The sequence below is a fragment of the Herpailurus yagouaroundi genome, unplaced genomic scaffold, assembly GCF_014898765.1.
Source record: "Herpailurus yagouaroundi ecotype Mexico unplaced genomic scaffold, PumYag 28, whole genome shotgun sequence".
In the NCBI taxonomy this organism is placed as follows: Eukaryota; Metazoa; Chordata; class Mammalia; order Carnivora; family Felidae; genus Herpailurus; species Herpailurus yagouaroundi.
This window is the reverse complement of record NW_024412376.1, coordinates 32,526,359-32,547,805: the sequence shown is the minus strand read 5'-3', so window position 1 is coordinate 32,547,805 and position 21,447 is coordinate 32,526,359. Positions and strand designations below refer to the sequence as shown.

Genomic DNA, 21,447 nt, shown 5'->3' with positions numbered 1-21,447 from the left:
TAAGAAATGTAGAGAAAAATAAAGAGATGAAGTAGTTTATGAACATAGAAAAAACTGTTGCATTTGGTGGGTAGGAAATAATGATCTTTGATGATGGTTTTCAGTAGTAATAGGGAGGCAACTTGTTTTCACGATGTTAAGTAATGAATTTAGACTATTTTTTCAATAGAGTTGGCAGTGAAAGCAAATGAAATCTTGTAAATAAGTGGAATGGAAAGTAATAGAAAAATTTTAACTAGCTGTAACTTCAACATATTTGTGAGAAAATAACCCATAAAAGTAATTTATGGCACCCCAAACATCTATATTTTAAAAATCATTACCAACAAAATAATGTAATTGTATTTACTTTTTTAAAATGTCAAATGTTTATGGATATCTGCATCTGCAGCAGACTGATCATTTTAATTCCAAATGTGAGTCTCATCAGGGAGTCTTCAATATCTGCTTTCAGTGTTCATTTCCCGAAGAATCTGAGAGACAAGACGAATATTAGACAACAAAAATATCTAAGTAAATTGCTTTCTGTAAATGATCACTATGCAATGCCTTCTATCTGTGCATGATTTTCCCTTTGCTCCCCTTGTTGGTATGAATACTCTTAGTCTATTTTGACTTTAGCTCATTATAAATCTCTTCCAAACTAAAGATAATCAGAAATAATATCTAACACCAAAATTAAAATTATCTCCAGCAAACAAGTGCCAATTGTCAAGTCTATGTGTCTCCTATTTCATACATCTATAAAGGGTTATTTCTTTACTTCCACTCCCTCCATTCACTTTATTTTTTTTTACTTCTCTTTTTAATGCTTATTATTATTTTTTTTATTTTATTTTAAGAGAGAGCATGAGCAGGGGAGGGTGGCAGAGGGGGAGAAAGAGAAAATCCCAAGCAGTTACATGTCAGCACAGAGCCCAACACAGGATTTGATCCCATGACCCTGGGATCATGATCTGAGCCAAAATCAAGAGTCAGACGCTTAACTGTAATGAGCCATGTTCTTTCTTGCCTCAAGGATTGAAGTATCCTCTCATCTACTACTTAACTGCATTTTATTCCTTAGGTGTCAGCTTAATTGTTACTTCTTCCAAGAAGCCTCTCAATTTGTTTCCCTCAAACTTAATTCTCTCGCAAGCACCTCCCTAATTTTTCTACTTAGCATACCTTAATACTTTTCAGATATATATTTATTTCTGTGGCTATTTGATAAACCTTACTCCCACCATTGTGAAACAATAAGCGACTGTATCATTTTATCCTGAATGCAGATCATAGGGCTTGCTGTATAGAAGGCAACCAAAAATATTTGTTTTTTTTTTAACGTTTATTTTTGAGAGAGAGAGAGAGAGAGAGAGCATGAGCAGGAGAGAGGAAGGGAGAGAGAGAAAGAGAGAGAGAGAGGGAGGGAGAGAGAATCCCAAGCAGGCTCCACACCATCAGTGTAGAGCCCAACATGGGACTCAATGCCACAAACCGTGAGATCATGACCTGAGCAGAAGTCAGGAGTCAGAAGCTTAACCGACTGAGCCACCCAGGCCCGGGGAATCAAAAGCATTTGTAAAATAAATGGATATTTAGAGCAATAATCTTAAGCGGAGTCAGCCTGATTAAGTATATCTACATCCCTGTTTGTATGCACACACAAGTATCTATTTATCTTGTGATCTATATCTTGTGTTGTCACAAGAACTGTATCCAAAGGAAACAAATCCATGAAAATTCTTAGAAACTGCGATTCTTATATGAATCACTGTGGATAAGCTACTATGGGGACAATCATAGTGCTGTTCCAAGAGCAGTGTGAGTTGGGAGGGTTACCGTATATCTGGATTTACTATGATGATCTCATCCTACTGGAGAGGAGAATATTTTCTCGAAAGAAAAAATATTAAGAAAACCAGTCAGGTAGAGGGTAGAAGAAAAGGTAAAGTTGTAGTGGTTGAGGGTTAGAATCATGTCTGATGGGGCTACATTTCAGTTTACATTCTGTTGAACGCTGTTGCAGTAGCATAGGGCACTTAGCTTTCCACTGTCACAATGACTCTTCAAAGGATTATGAAATTGAGGAAACAAATGGGTTGAAACAAGAGGCTGTTGCACAGTATGTAAGTACTTCATTGAATAACCAAAGTGCCATTGTAACTTCTTAAAAAGAGATACATAATACTAATAAAAATCAGATAGATGTACCAAAATTGAACTGAACTAAAATTCAAACAAAAAAAAAAAAAAAAAAGAAATTTATGTGGTTGGTTTCAGTCTCTTCATTACTTAGTTTTCTCACTTGCCTGAAGTGAAAGGATGATAGTAATTTCAATAATAACAATTGTATCTTTAATATTCAATGATATTGAAAATGATGAGGTATTGTTTCTATTTATGGACTGTTAGGAAAGAATGCAAACGACAATGGTTTTCAAGGTAATACAGAAATGAAAACAGTGTAAAAGAGGGTTTTTAAAACTACAAAAGAACAAGAAGTGAGAGGCAAAAACCAAATTAAGAATCAGCACTCTTGCAGAGTAGGAAAACAAATTCTTATGCTAAAAAAATATTCAAGAAAACAAGAAGAATGTGAATTGATGGCAAAAAGGGAAATGGCTTGAAAATTAGGTTGAGAACAATTAATTGAAAACTTACTACATCCTGGCAGTGATTTGCTGGCTAAGACAAGTATCCTTTTCCTCAAGGAGCTTACTTACTTCTAGGCAGAAAGATATAAAAGAAAAAAATTAAAATTAAAGCTGATGCCGGCAAGGACAGCATACAATGTGTGTATAACATAGAGCTATGTAACAGTGGAGTGAGATTATTCTCCATAGACGCATTTAAAATGCTTAAGAAAAAAGGTCTTGATCTAATCTAAACAATGGACTGAAAATTTTCAGGAGATGGTGCACGGAGCAGTAAGTAATCATATATATATAAAAAAAAAAACAGTTGGATGTGTGAAGGAAAACAGAATTTGTACCTTCACGGTCGCATTTTTCAGATTCAAGTCTTACACAACTGTCAGTAATCGACTACTTAAAAGAGATACTCGAAAACATTATTTGCATTCAAAGCACACCACCACATCTTATTTGTTGTTAAATTTCAGCACTGTAAGATTGCGTTTTCCTGTGCATTATGGGTACAATTGTTAACATTACACAGTAAAATGGTAATAATAGTCTGTTTCAAATACATGAAGACTCATTATGTAAATAGAGTGAAACATCTGTTCTGTTTCCCCAGAAGCTCGCAAAGAAGGAAGTGAAAAGTAATGGCAAATACCGTAGTCCTCCCTTTTTTGAGGTTTCACTTTCCCCGGTTTCCATTACTCACGGTCCATTGCAGTGGAAAAGCAGATGGTTCTCCTTCTGACGTATTGTCAGAAGGTCAATGATAGCCTAACTATGTCACAGTGCCTACTTCCTCTCATCACCTAGGCGTTTTATCATCCCACGTGCAATATATTTTGAATGTGTGAGAGAGAGATCACCACATTCATATACCTTTCATCACAGTATGCTATAACTGCTCTGTTTTATTATTCATTGTTGTTATTAATTTCTAACTGCCTAATTTTTAAATCAAACTTTACCATATGTATGTATGTATGTATAGGAGAAAACATAGTATATATATAGGGTTCGGGACTAGCCGTGGACCCAGGCATCCCCTACTGGTCTTGGAACATATTCCCCACAGATAGGAGTTTGGGGGGCGGGGGACGGCTTCTGTATTTAGGTTTATAATATAATATTGGTGCTGTATGACAACGGCAGTCATAAGATTTAATCTTCTGAGGAAAACTTCAAGAAAAGAGATCGGTTTTCTCTCTGGGCTAAGTCCTAGCTGGCGGTAAGGTGAAAGTCATGACTGCAAATTGTAAACCTGTTAGAAAAGAAAAAATACCTTGTCTATCTACACCTAGCATATAATTATAATGACTATTGTTATGACAATTTATTGTCTTTAAGTCAGTTTTTAATATCCTGTACTTTATCAAGATAGTCAAGACTAAGAATCTGCTAGTTTTAATACAGGCTAACTAAATTTCTAATTATCCATGAGATCGTTTCTTCATCAGAATCCTAATTCTCATACTATAATTAGATTTAAATACATAATATTGATTTAGTAGTAATTAAACCTGTATGAAAGTTAGACTTCTTGTAATTTTGTATCAGATACAGACAAAAGAGTTTCAGTTAATTGCTTTCTAGAAAGAATTCTAAACAAGATGTTCTAGATAATGCTATAGAACAAGAGTAATTTTTAGAAGAGAAAAATCTTTGTATCAGAAAAGATAAATAATTATATGGCAGTGATCCAAGAAGATAATGAAAAGAACATGTTTGTATAAAATGAGTCCATGGGGTTGAAAAATATTAATAGAAATATTCCTAGTACCAGTAGATTCTTTTTCAAATGTGCTAAGAAAAATAAATCAAAACCCATGCAGGGTTAAATTTTTGATCGCATAGCTTTTTTATTCTATAATGTAATGTAAATGCATGCATTGTTTCAGAATGCTGAGATTATGGTCTATTAAGTATTAATACTAGTCTCTTCAGTATTTCTCAAAACGTGTGTTTTGAGGTCCCTTTGCTTTAGAATTGCTCAAGGTGTTTGTTTAAAATTCATACTCCTGGGTCTCACCCCAAATAGAATAGACTATCTGTAAGCCCAGGAAGTTTCACTTTAATGAGCACTGTGGTGATTTTTATAAATTTAATAATTTGAAACCTCTTGGGTTATTTGAATCAAATTCCTTTAAAGTAAATGATTTTTATTTGATTTGTGATAACCATATCAAGGGTTTGTTTAAAGATATACTCTAGTTCCTTGTCAGTGCTAGACAATAGTGTTCACTTTGAACTTTGATGCATTGGATTATTCTGTTACAAAAGATAGCAGAAACCCAGGCCATTTTATGGTGAGAAGAGATCATTTAAGAAACTCAGGTATCCCTTACTGTAATAGATACTGAATGTTTCTTCCAAAGAGTGTCTGCTCACCTTTTTTGCAGTGCCCTCTCCCTCTTGAAGCTTTAGTCTAACTATATTTCATATTTCCAAATTCATATCGGTCAGATTAAAATAATGTTCCATTTCTCTGAATTTACCTTGAAAACTTTTCTGAAAAATCCAGACCCCCCCCCAAAAAAAATCTCCGAATAGTCCTGGGAGGCTAAGGAAGTCTCTTTTGTGCTCCGAGGACCAGATCTCCTGGCCTCTTCAGGATATGCCTCATGTTCTTGCTCTGAATTACTAGGAGGATATTTCCCCTGCTCCCATTGTCTGTTGATAACAGCACTCTAACTGGTGCCAGGTGGCGATGGTATTGCTTGCCGATAACTCTCATCACCCAATTCCAAGAACGCTGCCTGACATTTTCATACGAAGTTTTCCATTACTGCTAAACATGTTGCCATTGATGCTGGGTTCATTGTACTTCATTATCTCACAGAAGAGGTGGTGAAGAAAAACAAACGTGATTACTACTGGCTCTTATTTTAGTCTTCTAATTTAGAGTAGTTGGGTTAGAAAACCGTGAGAGACCCAACTTTCTATTGCAAATTACTAGTTCCTCTCATGTCATTGAATTAACCACCTATACTAACCATGCTCCCTAATGATGTCATCTTTCTCAGAAGTCAAAACACTACACCCCTGTGTAATAATAACCAATATTTCATGAATATGAACAGTTTTTTTTCTAGTTTTTATCACACTTATAAATGTATAACTTGCATACAGTAGAACCCATCAGTTTTAAGTGCACGGTTTTATTCGTTGCATAATGAGCATAAGAATGTAGAACATTTCCATCTCTTCACAAAGTTCCCTTGTGTGTTTTAGCAGCCAGTCTTTATGTCCCACCCCTGGTCACTGCCAACAACTGATCAGTTTTCTGTCACTATAGATTTACCTTTTCTATAACTTCCTATAAATAGAATGATACTACCCAGTGGTTTTTAAATATGTCCGGAAATTTTTTTTGTCACTCTTCCCTTCAAAAAAAGGATGCTTAATTCCGCTCTATTTCAGTGCAGGTTGAATTTACTAACTAGCTTTTAATGAACAGGAATGCTGTAGAATTATGCTATTTGATGGCTGAGACTAGATAATAAAAAAGTTAGTTTCCACTTGGTTTTCCATCTCTCTTGGATTATCCTCTCTGAGGGAAGACAGCTGCATGTTGTGACAACACTCAAGCAGCCTGTGAAAAGGCCTGCCGATGGAGAAACCAAGGTCTCACATCAAAATCAGTCCATAATTGCCAGTCATGTGACAATTGGAAGTGGACTTTGTCACAGACTGTGAAGAGTTTGAAACGTTTTCTTACTTGTTATCCTGTCTGTACACTTCTTGCAATCTGGCAGTCTAGCCGACCACGGTTTCATGGTTGCTGGCAGAAGACAGGAGACTCTTGGGTCAGAGAAAAAGGACAGTTTTCCTCACTGCTGTAGCAGTCACCAGAATATCAACATTTGCTCCAGCCCCCGTTGCCACGAGGCTGTATAGTGGCTGGACACACAGTAGGAATCCCAAGGAACAAGTCCCACTTTAGGAAATTCTAGTAGTCTATAATGGATTTTTTATCCCCATCCATTTACTTTTACCCCATCTGCAAAATTAGAATGACTTTCTTGTAGATAGCATATAGTTAGGTCTTTTAAAAAATTACCTATGACACGGGTAGGTTTTTATTGAATGTTTAAGCCAACTTTACTTATTATAATTACTGATATGGTTGAGTTTAAAACTATCATTTTGCTATTTACTTTCTATTTGTCCCATCTGTTTTTTACTCAATTTTTTTTCTTTCCCTGCCATCATTTGCATTAATTGAGGTTTCAATTATTTATTCTGTTCTCCACTGTTTGATTTTTCTCTCCTCCATCTCTGTCTTTGTCTATATTTCTCTCCTTTTGGTAGTCACACCCCAATTTTTTTAAAACTTTTTCTTTTATTCTTTATTTTTGAGAGAGAGAGAGAGACGGAGACAGAGTGCAAGCAGGGGAGGAACAGAGACAGAGGGAGACACAGAATCTGAAGCAGGCTCCAGGCTCTGAGCTGTCAGCACAGAGCCCAATGAGGGACTCGAGCTCACTGACTGGGAGATCATGACCTGAGCTGAAGTCGGACTTTAATGGACATAGCCACCCAGGCGCCCTATTCACACTCCATTTTTCAATAATATTTTTCTGCTTTATGTATATTGCATAATCCTTACAATGATATAGTTCCTTCCTCTACTTCATCCTCTTGGCTGCTGGTGTCATACATTATACTTCCACGTATGTTACGAAACTCAAAATTCATCGCTATTTAATTTTTTTTTGTCTAAACAGTCATTTATCTTTTAAAGAGGTTAAAAATGAGAAAAATGTATCTATATTTACGCACATATTAATACCTGCAGGTATTAAACGGGTGCAATTGTAGAGCTCACTTTGTAAATTCCAGTTCTCTCAGGCATCACAGTGTCATGCTGCCTGCTGTCCAATGCCTAAAAACTTTGGTTTTTACTTTGTGTTTAATTTATTTTGTTTTAATTTATTTTGTGTCAAGTACTCCACTTGGTTCACATAGAAAAGTACATTTAGTACCCTTTATTTCATCTTCCTTGGATGCATTAATTTTGCTGCACATATGAGAAATTTTAGCATGAATAGAATAATTGTTCTGAATGAAAAGATAAAAATTCTTTGAGTGAATTTTATAGGAAAATCAATAGTGATATAATAAAAAGGACGTCTATTTAGAATATAATGTTCACACATTTTTTGTTTGCATGCTTATTTGCTTGGTGTTTCACATAGACAAAATAATCATTAAACTTTCTTGGAAGATTATAGTCATTCAAATAAAGTTATTTAATCATTGGATTTTTAGCAAATATTTAATTAAAGTTCCACCAAGAAAGACATTCCAATATTTAAATATGACACAAAGCATATATACTTGGATTAATACTAAAAGTGCAAATATATGTAAACAGGTTATCATTTACATTTTCATAGGGAGACAAAAAAATACATGTAATATTATGTATTTTAAAAATCTTAATGAATATCAACATTTTGTGTTCATCGGTGTAGATACCGTTCACTCTTTTATCATGCTCCTCTATATTTATATGTTTTATATGTTTTTAGTTATTTGGCAAAGGCTACTTAACTACATGATAAGGCTCAATTGAACCATAAATTTTGCAATAATCTAGTCAGTCTGCCAGGTCTGTGTATTGCAATTCTGATATGAATCCTAACTTATGGTTTGGAATTTAAATAATCTGGGCCACCAAACTATGTTTCATTGGGCATAGGAATGATATGTTATTTGTCCGATGCATTGGGAGAGGCCATAGATCAATAGTGCTTCTAAATCTTGTTTCACTAATGTATCCCAATGGCAGAGAATATCCTGAAGTCAGGGAATTTGGCTTGAAACAAGTGTATTTCATGAACAACCATAAAAATTGTATAATTTTGGATGCACTACAAAAATGTTTTGTGGCATACAATTTAAATTATATATTTTTCCAAAAATGTTTCAATAAATTTAATAATGCTGGAAAGATTCACTATTTTAACTTATCTCAGACTTGGTAGAACATAAGCATGTAGCCATTTTGCTTAATATGGAAAGCATGACATAGAGCAAAAGTTGTCTTCTATTTCGAGGTCCAACCCTCAGCAGCTGTGTAACATCAGGCAATTTATTCAACATGTGTGAGCTTCATATTTCTCAACGGATGAACAGAGACAAATAGTCTTATTTTGCAGTATAATTGTGAATATTGGAATTAAGTACTAGATTGCAGTGAATTCAAGTATGTATCTTTTCAAAGGGTAAAATCATGACTCATTAAAATGAGTAAAATAAAATGAATTCTTGTCAAAAAGTTATTCAACTCATCATAAGAAAGATGTTATGAATGGGCCAGAGAGCATTTGAGAAGTAGATATATGTGCACATCAAAGAAATGTTAGGGGTCCTTGATTAGATACAAAACTGATTACTCTCTGGTAGAGCTGTAAATCTAATTTCTGGAATTATTAGTTTCACCAGACAGCAATAATTGGAAATTTGAACAGACAAAAATCTACAAATTAACTTCTGTCCCAATAGATTATGTTAATTGTCTTGTCAATAGAAAGTCAAGCTCAGGGGTGTATTGGAAAATGCCCAGTAATCTCTTCTGCCTGTTTCCAATTTCCAGGAGGGTTGAGGAGCGAATGGGAATCAGGGGAATAATTGCATTGATAAAATTAATGTTGATGCAATTTTTTAAATGATGAGGAGGAATGTATATATAATGTCTTAAAAATTAAATCCTTATTATTTTCAGGCAACTAACATAAACCTTATATATAATTTTTACCATAACTCTGAGAGGTATTTTTAAAGTTTTCACCATTGTTCAGAGAGTGACACTGGAGCCTAGAATATAATTTATATTAAAAAAAATATTTCCCTTTCCATCAGCTTTGAAATATGTTACATATAATCATCTCAAAAATAAATAATAACCTTCTACCTCCTCATCGATCTACTGCTCTGACTTGTGCCCTGATATCACATAATTTTGGCCTTGGACCCAGCGTATATGAAAATTTGAATTCATGTACTCTGGCTCCTGAGCATATATGTTTTGTGGCTGTCATTTTGTTTTTGTTTTTGTTTTTTTTAAATTTTTTTTAATGTTTATTTATTTTTGAGACAGAGAGAGACAGAGCATGAACGGGGGAGGAGCAGAGAGAGAGGGAGACACAGAATCTGAAGCAGGTTCCAGGCTCTGAGCCATAAGCCCAGAGCCCGACACGGGGCTCAAACTCAAGGACTGCGAGATCGTGACCTGAGCTGAAGTCGGATGCTTAACCGACTGAGCCACCCAGGCGCCCCTATGGCTGTCATTTTGAAGAGAGAGGGAGATAGAAGAGAGAATTTGCTCCTGTGGAAAAAGTCAGAATTTCTGTGTTTTCAGGAGAGAGTTGAAGCAACCATATGTTAATTAATTATTATTGTTTTAAAATAATTTAATTGAAATATAAGTGACACATAATATTAAATTCGTTTCAGGTGTACAGCACAGTGATTTGACGTACATTACAAAATGCTCACCACCCTACGTGTGGTTACAGTTTGTAACCACACAAGGAAGGCTATTACAATATTATTGGCTATATCCCCTATGCTGTACTTTTCACCCAGGTGACTTATTTATTCTATAACCGGAAGTTTGTACCTCTGAATCCCCTTGACCCATTTTGCTTATCCCCCCACGCAGCCCCTTTGGCAACCACCAGTTGGTTCTCCTTATGTATGTATTTATTTATTTGTTTATTTATTTATTTAATTTATTTAATGTTTATTTTTGAAAGAGAGAGACAGAGACAGAGCATAAGCAGGGTAGGGGCAGAGAGAGAGAGAGAGACACCCAATCCGAAGCAAGCTCCAGGCTCTAAGCTGTCAGCACACAGAGCCCAACGCAGGGCTCCAAGCCATGAAAGGTGGGATCATGACCTGAGCCCAAGTTAGATGCTCAACCGACTGAGCTACCCAAGCGCCCCTGTCCTCTGTATTTATGAGTCTGTTTCAATTTTTGTTGCTATTGTTTGTTTCTTGATGGAGTTTTATTGATAGTGTTGTTTTGTGCTGTGTTTGTTGTTTGTTTTCAGCAGTCTAGGAGATATCTTAACCAAGGCAAGCAGTTGGACTTTTCTAACAGGAGAGGAAGGCAAAATATTTGTAAGAACATAGGTCAATTTGTGTACTTAAATGCTGAGAGTCTGATGGTTTCAATTATTGTTATTATTATTGTTGTTGTTATTGTTATTATGATTATTATTTTGGAAAATGAATTATCTGCAAAATAAAATGCTGCTAGAGCTGGAGATTTAAGACAAAACTAAATTCATCTGAATCTGAGTCCAATACCCTCCTGCCTCTTGGGAATCTCTCTCTTTGTGTGAGTATGACCAAAAACAGAAGCAAGGGAAGAACTCAGAGGAACCTTTCTTTTCAGGAGAGTGCAAGGAAAGAGAAGCCCAAGAAGAAATGAAGGACTTAGTCCAAAACACTGAAGTAGAACCAGGGAAATCAAAACAGAAAAGTTTGAAGGTGCCTGAGAGGCTCAGTCGGTTAAATGTCCCACTTCAGCACAGGTTATGATCACGTGGTTTATGGGTTTGAGCCCTGCGTTCAGGCTCTGTGCTGACAGCTCAGAGCCTGGAGCCTGCTTAGGATTCTGTGTCTCCCTCTCTCTGCCCTTCACCCACTCGTGCCCTGTCTGCCTGTCTCTGTCTCTCTCTCTCAAAAATAAATTTAAAAAAGGGCACCTGGGTGGCTCAGTCGGTTAAGCATCTGACTTCCACCCAGGTCAAGATCTTAGGGTTCGTGAGTTCGAGCCCCACATCAGGCTCTGAGCTGTCAGCTCAGATCCTGAAGCCTGCTTCCCATTCTGTGTCTCACTCTCCCTTGCCCCTCCCCCTTCTCTCTCAAAAATAAAGTAAAATATTAAAAAATTATAAATAAACAAAAATAAATAAATAATAAAAATTAAAAAAAAAAAAAACAGAAAAGTTTTAAGGTGTAAGCCAGGGGCAACACCATTTGCTGCTGGTGGTGAATGTAGGAGTGACATGTATTTTGATAAGGATGCCCTTAGCAAGAGCAGTTTTTGTAATAGTGGGAGAGAAAAATAGATTTTTAAAATTTGAGAAGAAAATAACACAAATAAAATTTTCCATCACTCTTAAGTTGTTCATTCCAAAATATTGACCATAAGCATTTACAACAGAAATGAAAAAGTTTAACACTTAAAGAGCTTTTTGCTTATCAACAAAAACTATGTGAACACATCATTAAAAATGGGCAAAATGCTTGAATGGGAAATAAAAATGGCTAATAATTATTAAAATATTAAAATATGACAGTAATAACATAATTAATGGAACAGAAACAACAATATTACTATTTGATCTCTAAAAATTTTAAAGATAAAAAAAGGAACAGTTCTATACACTAAAGGTTGGATGTAAATATCATATACTTCTAGGGAGCTATGAAGGACAATTTGCCATGGATAACAAAATTCTAAATGATTTTAGTTAATTTTTACTTTTTAGATTTTATGCTGAGAATATTATCAGAGATAAACTGCTTGAATTTGTTATTTATATACTACAGGGATGTTTGTCATCACAGAATCTAGCATAATGATGAAGACCTGGGAATGACCCAAATGTCTAAATACGCGTGACTGGCAAATTATGCCATGTCTATATAATGCAATATTAAATATCCATTGTAATTATGCCTTCAAAAGACTATTTACTAAAATGGAAAATTACAAAATTAGTTTATTTTTTAAATAGCTTCAGAGCAACTGTCACATCATACCACTTTGGCTAACAAATGAATACATGCTCTATGAAAACACTAATATGAAAACATATCAGCTAGAGACATTTCAAAGACTTATGCTTCATCTTTGATTTGTTCTGGTTTCTAGTTTTCAACTTTTAACCTGAATTAATTTCGTAGTTATAAAAGAATTTGAGTGAAGGAAAGAATGAAGTTAGCATGGTAGATTAATGAAGATTTATGGAAATTAAATTTATTTAAAAATTTTTTTTTCAACGTTTATTTATTTTTGGGACAGAGAGAGACAGAGCATGAACGGGGGAGGGGCAGAGAGAGAGGGAGACACAGAATCGGAAACAGGCTCCAGGCTCCGAGCCATCAGCCCAGAGCCCAACGCAGGGCTCGAACTCACGGACCGCGAGATCGTGACCTGGCTGAAGTCGGACGCTTAACTGACTGCGCCACCCAGGCGCCCCTTAAATTTATTTTAAAAATAGTGTTCATCTGGGTTTTTTTATAGACAAAGAAAGTAATTAATAGAGAATGACAAGTTGAAGACACAGGAATATTTATATTTCATTTGTTTAAAGGCAACCAGAATCTTATCTTTTTACTGATCACTGATCTTTTCTCTGATGTATACACTCAAAGATACATTAAAATATACTCCTGGGGGATGTGGGTGGCTCAGTCGATTAAGTGACTGACTCTTGATTTCAGTCAAGGTCATGATCTCATGATTTGTGAGATCCAACCCTGCATCTGGCTCTGTGCTGACGACGTGGAGCCTGCGTGGGATTCTCTCTCTCTCTCTCTCTCTCTCTCTCTCTCTCTCTTTGCCCATCCCCACCCCTCTTTCAAAATACATAAATGAACATTACAAAAAAGAGATACTCCTTTCATTACTTCTCTGAAGAATGATCCTTCTGCCATTTCTGTTTCTCTGCTCAATATCTTCTATAATCCCTTCTCAACAATCAAACCAAAAGTCTCCCTAATTCAGGCTCAAATTAGGATTAGACCAAGGCAAAAACACACTTCTCTAATAACTGACACATCCTCTCGGGACTGAAACCTCATCTTGCGTTTACGACATCTTGCCATCATCAGATCAGCAGTTTAAGTAATTATACAAAGTGATCTTAAGGATTAGGTTCAATATTTGATTTGGTGTTGGTACTAGGAAAATGCAGTATTACACAAAATGCAAAAATAATTCAGACATAAAATGATTCTATTTTTTACATTTAATTATATTATGGCTTTAATTATGCTACGGGTCAGATTGTATAACTGGGTACCTACTATGTGCTACACTTTATGTTCTGCAACTTTTTAGCTCTATGACCTGGTTGACTCCCCTTGATTTTAATATTCTCCTTTGATAAAAAGGGAGTTAGGTCAGAGGAAACTTAATGTTTATAAGAATCACTAGGAGGCTTCTTAAAATAGTAGTTTCTGGGCCCCAACCCCAGAGAGTTTGGTTCAGTGTATCTGAGTTGAAGCCTAAAGATGTGCATTTAAGACAGTTTTCTAGGGGCGCCTGGGTGGCTCAGTCAGTTGAGCGTCCGACTTCAGCTCAGGTCACGATCTCACAGTCTGTGAGTTCGAGCCCCGCATCAGGCTCTGTGCTGACAGCTCAGAGCCTGGAGCCTGCTTCAGATTCTGTGTCTCCCTCTCTCTCTGCCCCTTCCCTGCTCATGCTTTGTCTCTCTCTGTCTCAAAAATAAATAAAAACATTAAAAAAAAAAAAGTTTCCTAGATGATACTATTTGGCTGCTGTTTTAGGGACCATCCTTTGAAAACCACTAAGTTAGTTATCTTTCAGAATTTGCAAGCTCAAAAAACTCCAGAAATTCACATGCTTAGTGTAGAGCACAAATATTCTATAGCAGATTGGAACATTTTGGTCTCATTTATACAGATGGACCAATCCTGTTAATCCTACAGTTAAATAAGAAAAATTCAACCAAGTAATTTTAAAGATCTAATTAGTTTTACTAATTGATTCATGAATTGGGCAGCATCCAATTTAACAAGCATAGGGGAGCTCCAAAGGGCTACAGAATAGGAAAGATCTTTACAAATAGAGAAAGAATGGAAAAAAGGAAATTATTAGTAAAGAGTCCACTGTTTTGGGCAAGGTCACACTCCTAAGGGGAACAGAAGAGGTGTATCAGTACATTTCTGATGCTGATCAAGAAATTCCCAAGTTGACTGGTGAAAGGTTATATTCCTTGGGGAGAAACTGCAGTTAGGTTAGGTGTTTAGTCTTGATTTACTTTGGGGCCGTAACACCATTTTGAGCCTGTGGTTTTCTTTTTAACACTCCTTATATGGGTTTTGTAGCATTTCTGTTATTATTTCTTACAGCAGGATAAAGAAATTATTTCACACAGGGAGAGAAATAAATATCTTCAGTGACAATTTACTGTGGGAAATTTACTAAATTACTCGGTACCTAAACAAACCATAGAGTTTTAGATACCTTACACATATTTCTGTCTTGGCAGTGTCTATGGCAGCTTGCCATATCATAGGGACTCTACACAGTTTTTTGTCGTGTTAGGTATACGAGGGCTTCAGTTGTCTCCATTTTGACCTCAAACTTTCTAGTTGGGTTCTTCTTTCCAGCTTGTCTCCTGGCTCAGGTGGAAGACCCTGAGGACAAACCATGGGAACGGAAGCTACCCCCTCAAGCATAAGGACTGCCCTGAGCCGGCAAGACATCACCCACGATTGACTCCAAGAGAGTGGTCCATTCGACCTGCACTACCCACCCATCTTTGCCCCACATTTTCCTTATGTAAATCTGGAAGTACTTTCCGCACTCTGGAGAGTCTTTGACGGCCCATGCTGTCTTCCCAGTGTGGGCATCACTGAAATAAATTCCTTCCTTGTTTCCCACCATTTATTTCTCTGCCTTTGGATTTTGTCAGCAGCAGCAGCGAATGGCCAAACCGGATCTATTTGTGACTCCCCGGGGCCAGGTGTCCTTGCGTCTTTGCGCCCGGCTACAGGTAGATTTGGTATCTCTTATTTTAGTTAGAGATTTCTTTGCATTAGTTTTTTTTTGTCACTTTCACAATGGGATAGGAAAGGTTGCTTCTGCTGTTTTTTGCCCAGATTACAAATATCTATCTATCATCTATATCAAGATAGTTATACATTAAGATATAGACTTGTCAATACAGCCTTTTAAATGACTTAAACTATTCTCTCACACACAAAAAATGTCTTGCCTTCCTTTTCTTCTCATTTTAGTTAGTGTATTTATTTGTATGTTGAAAAACTCTGAAAAAATTCTACAAATAACAGAATAAACATATAGGGTGTGGAGAAAGAACAAAATGAAAGATATTGGAAGTCTCTAACATATTTATATACATTAAAATAAAAATCAAAGACAATCCAAGAACTTAAATAGCCAAGAAAGCAAGAATACTTATAAGATACTTGTAAGACTTTTGCCCCCAGGGAGGAGACAAAAATAAACAGAAGGTGACAAATCATGTAAGTAATTAAATGGTGGTTCCTGGCCTCAAAAGTGGCTTTCTTTTTAGCTACAGGGATTGAAAGGTCATTTTAATATATTTTTACTATAAAACAAATCACAATTCCACTAGGTGGGTAAGACAAAGTACCAACAACAATGCATCCCAGGGAACCATTTTAGAAATGCTCAGTAAATAATACCCTTAGTTCCCCCAGGGCATTTCTAAACCAAGAGGAATTTGAAATACCACACCTCCAGGGTGTATTTATCATTTAGGTTTCCCACTCAAATGCCAGTGCATAATAGAATATCCTGGCCCAACCTGGCAGATAAAAGGAAAGTGCAGCTTTCTCTTTACATGCTTTTCAAAGAATTGTGTGGGATCAAAACTGTGACTCCATTAGAAGAAACAAGAGTCATACCCCTTAAGCACAGAGTGCTGTTAGGAAATGAAGAGGCTGGTGTTTATTACTCAACATTTGGAGAAAGGATTTGTGCGGACTTCAATTCTACAGCGCAAGTAGGAAAAAGACACAATACCAAGGATAAAGAAAAAGAAAAATCATGCAGTGTTCTCCTTTTCATATGCCAGTCTAACGTGAAAATCAGGGATTTGACAAGTACTGCCTAAGAGTTTTCTGTACTGCAATTGCCCCTAATTTGCAGTTGACATTACATTTTATTGTGAGTGTTTTTGGCAAAAAGCACTCTATTTAAAATTTTAGGAAAATAATCAACTCAGCAGTTGACATTTCCTTTAATTATTCTCCACTCCGTTTTTAAAATTAATGTCCTACTTTTCTGTTCATAAGCTGCAATGCAGAAGAGGTTAAAATGACTTAGATCGACTATTATTTGCTCCAGAATATTTCTTTCCAAACTCAAATAAATACAGTGCTTATACATAAAGACTGCTAGTTACATATTTCATATTTTTAAACTACCAGTTTTACCTTCTTGAACATTGAATTCAGACACATTTAGTGGGATCAAAAGGTCCTCTATTTTGAAAAGAATGGTTCATGAACCAGTAACGTAAACACTCCTGGGAGCTTGTTCGGATAAGAATCTGTGTTTTAACAAGGTCCTCGGTCATCATACGCACATTAGGGTTTGAGAAACATTGCTTTATATAACTGACTTACAAATATGAATTAGGAAAAATGGCATGGGTGTTGAGAATATTTTTGGATGGGGATTATAACTTAGTGTATTATTTATTTATGATTTTCTATAAATTCCCTGATATGTCATATGTATGTGTAAACTGAAGCATTGAAGCCCTATAGTACACTTACAGGGGTTAAATACCAAGTAAGTGTTTATTTTTGAGAGAGAGAGCACACTGCATGCTAGCTCATGTAAGTGGGGGAGGGGCAGAGAGAGAAGGGGACAAAGGATCCAAAGCCTACTTTGTGCTGGCAGCAGCAAGCCAGATGCGGGGCTCCAGTTCATGAACTTGAGATCATAATCTCGGCCACAGTCCGATGCTCAAGTGACTGAGGCCACTCAGGAGCCCCCTCAAGTCTTAAATGTTTACAAAGATTTTGATTTTTCAAGCAAAGCATAAGAAATATGAATCAGAATATCCTGGCCCTCATCTATATTTTGAGAAAATAATTTGTTAAAAATGATCACTTCTTTGTTCATTCAACTCCAGTACAGCATTTTTTATAAATCAAAGATTAGTTTTTATTATTGAAGTATAAACACAGTGGGGTCTTGAATGTGTTATTATTTCTTTTACTTCTTTTACTTATTATTTCTTTGATCTTCAACAAATGTTAATATTGTAATATTGCCTCAATACTGAAAATTGGGTATTTTTAGGTTTGTCCTAGATTCATTTTCAGGTTTTCTGTTTTATGAAGATATCACTGACTCTTTTGTACAGTTTGAACAACTGGAGGGTCATCTCTGTTTCCAAACCATTATGCCATACATAATGGCATACATAAAACTAATAATAAGAGGCAAATGCTGATATCTGCTATAAGGCCATCTCTTTGGATTTGGAATGCTGTAGGACTGTTACTGTCTCTGGTAAATGTACTGACTCAAAGGATTTTTTTCGTTATTTTGTTTTATTGATAGTGAAATGAATGATTATTATTTTAGTAAGGGCATTGGACAATTAGCAAGTTTTTTTTTTTTTCAACGTTTATTTATTTTTGGGACAGAGAGAGACAGAGCATGAACGGGGGAGGGGCAGAGAGAGAGGGAGACACAGAATCGGAAACAGGCTCCAGGCTCTGAGCCATCAGCCCAGAGCCTGACGCGGGGCTCGAACTCACGGACTGCGAGATCGTGACCTGGCTGAAGTCGGACGCTTAACCGACTGCGCCACCCAGGCGCCCCCAATTAGCAAGTTTTAATTCTATCCTGCTTATGAGGCATAACACCGATCTTCCTATGACGCATAAAAATTTCATTTGAATTCATAAATTATATAACAATAATTTTTAATTTGTGTTTATTTTTCATTTAATTAATTAATTAATTTCAATTTTTATTTAAATCCAAGTTAGTTAACATATGGTGTAATAATGGTTTCAGGAATAGAATTTAGTGATTCATCACTTACATATAACACTGAGTGCTCATCTCGGCAAGTGTCTTCCTTAATGCCCATCAGCCATGTAGCCCATCTCCCCCCACCACCTCCCTTCCAACAACCCTCAGTTTGTTCCCTGTATTTAAGAGTCTTTTATGGTTTGCCTCCCCTTCTGTTTTTATCTTATTTTTCCTTCCCTTCCCTTATGTTCATCTGTTTTGTTTCTTAGATTCCACATATGAGTGAAATCATATATTTATCTTTCTCTAACTTACAATAATCTAAAGAAGAAATATTAGCCATGTTAAGCCAAATCCTGAATATTTCTCACGTAACGTAACTTTTTCCTATAATATTACCAGTGTTGCAACAGCAATAATAAAATCACCCTTTATTTTTTTTCTCATGCTGAAGGTATAAATGATCATTTTAATACTTTGAGAAAGAGTTTTGAAAGGTGTTTGCTTGAAAGTGAATTTGTTGCTCTCTCATCTAATTCCAGTCCTGCCACCACAGTCCGCCCATCTCTAATTAGTTGAGTAGTTTCTGGGGCAGCCAACCAGGGCTGGGAGATTTAAGAGCCTCTGGTCAGGGTCCTGACAGAGGAAAAGGCACTGACTGGTCTTACTCCCTTTTTGGGAGCTTGGTGATCAGCAGCAAAAATGAGATTTGCATAGAGTATGTAGAGAGCTTGGTATTCTGATTTTCATGGACCTCCCCTACCCCAGGTGAAAATGGCCTGTGTCAGTGTTCCTGGGAGGATCTGTGGTCTCTGGGCTCACAGTGGCTGATGAGAATTTGACCTTCCGTATTCCTGAGGCTGATAGGGAAGTTTTATCTGCATCTGGGGGGGAGGGGGGAGTCAGGAATGGGAAGGTCCATTGCCAGATTACTGAGTAAACTCATACCTGTTATTATTTTGGATAATGCCAAAAATAAATCTGAATTTGACATATTTTAAAAAAAATTTTAATGTTTATTTATTTTTGAGAGAGAGAGAGAGAGAGTGGGGGGGGGGGTGGCAAGAGAGAGGGAGACACAGAATCTGAAGCAGGCTCCAAGCTCTAAGGTGTCAGCACAGGGCCCGATACAGGGCTCGAACTCATGAACTGGGAGATCATGACCTGAGCCGAAACCAAGATTTGGACACTTAAACCGATTGAGCCACCCGGGAGCCCCTCCAAGGGAATTTTCTGAAACTAACTTTCATAAGAAATGGCTCCGATTTCTATCTTTTCTTGTGTTTTGTGGTTTTTTTTTTTTTTTTTTTCCCCCTAATAAAGACCCTTATCTATAGAGGAGTTTGAGACCTGGGATGAGGCAGCATCAAGATGGTGCACATCTGTCTCCTGGATTTTTTTCCAGAAGTGTTTGCGCTTCTGAAAGGCAACAAACATGTGTATTTTCACACAGTGGGCTGAGAAAAGTAATGAGGAAAACGAAGTCTTGGAAGAGCTGTTTATTGTTGTCCGTGCGAGAAAAACAATCACCCACATGCGGAAACTCTCTGAGCAGAGAAGACCTGATGGGAATAACAAAGTAGATTTTCACTAGGGAGAACCTGCAGAAATCTACATAAAAAGCCTGACTTCCAACAGGAGCATTGTGTGAAGTGAATGTGTTGCATCTAAGCATTCTCTTTTTGGCTAGCTCTTGAAGACTCAAATCAAATTATTTTACCATGAATGAACATCATGTACAAAGAAAATTGTGATTGCACGTTGACAGGAATATTCCTTTAAAGCATTTACAAGTATTTCCCCATTTCTGATTGAATAGAAAATAGAACATGGTGAAAATGATAATGATTTCTCTCAGGAAGAATGGATTTTTTTGGTGCCAGGACCAAAATAATCATACACTTGCAAAAATCATTCACATAAAGGCTCAATAATTATGCCTTGTATTGCACTATCAATTTTTACGAATTTATGTAGTCCTTTTCAAAGCTCTTTGAAGAACTGTCATTTGTTGCTATTTCAAAACAAACCTAAAGGGAAATATATTTGGAGAGCAGACCATTTCTTCAAAACCTATTCATCAATTGAGTGATTCCACACTCTATACTAGGGTGCAGAATTGCCAATAAACATGTACAAAGTATTACATGAAAGGAGGGAAGGGCTCAGTTACTGCAGGACCTTTTCTAGCAATTGAACAGATAAGGTTTCTTACCAAGTCTCTCTCCTAAGCTTCAGGTAGGGGGACCAGATCTCATCCTGGAATTCTCCAGTTACCCTAAAATAAACCAGTATTTCTAAATCTTGGCACTGTTCGTATTTTCACAATTTTTTGAAGATAGGAGGTTGTCCTACGCATTGTAGGATGTTCAGCGGTGTATCTGTCCTCTACATACTAAATGCCAGTAGAATGCCTCTCAGTTGTTACAGCCAAAAATGTTTCTAGACATTGTCAAGTGTTTCCCTAGGGGGAAAATATCACCCTCAGTTGAGAATCACTGAATTAATGTCCCAAACTAATTCCACTGTTTTTTCTGAACATGATCTCCCCCCCTGCATTTCCTATATTCATGCTGATGTCCAAATCAGAAACATGGGAGTAATCATTTATACTTCATAAATTTTTTCCACCTAAACTCGCTTTTTATGTGTGCATTTGTGTTTACAGGAACTTCATTATTTATAGAAGAAAATACTCAGGTAAGAATTATAATAAATAAGTTGGAAGACGGTTTAAGATGGGACAGATGAAGCATAGAGTAAATATTGGTGAACAATAAATATAAATGGATCATGATAAGTGACTTAAGGGCTTAATAAAATGTTCCATGCAGATACTTGGAATGAATATAATACAAAGGAACACATGGTATTGAAGTTAAAGTATAACGTTACTTCAGCAAAATATGTGGTGGGTGGCAGAAGTTGGTAAGTAAAAGTACTCAGAAAGAGAACCAGGGTTGGGGTAAGGCAATTTTTTTTTTAATTTTTTCCGTATATCAATAAACTACCCTACTACTTTATTAAACCCCATTACATAACATGATATAATGTTAATCATGTTTTTCA

At 36.4% G+C, this 21,447-nt stretch overlaps 2 long non-coding RNA genes across 2 annotated transcripts; one reads left to right on the top strand and one right to left on the bottom strand.

The window, feature by feature from the left end:
• Positions 1-331: 331 nt before the first annotated feature.
• LOC121019648 (uncharacterized) lies at positions 332-3,445 on the bottom strand. Its single transcript, XR_005785802.1, has 2 exons — positions 3,280-3,445; positions 332-473 (listed from the first exon to the last, which is right to left on the bottom strand). It is a non-coding gene; the product is annotated as an uncharacterized LOC121019648 (long non-coding RNA).
• A 304-nt stretch (positions 3,446-3,749) lies between these two features.
• LOC121019257 (uncharacterized) lies at positions 3,750-15,278 on the top strand. The gene is made up of 2 exons (XR_005785589.1): positions 3,750-3,849; positions 15,003-15,278. It is a non-coding gene; the product is annotated as an uncharacterized LOC121019257 (long non-coding RNA).
• Positions 15,279-21,447: the final 6,169 nt, after the last annotated feature.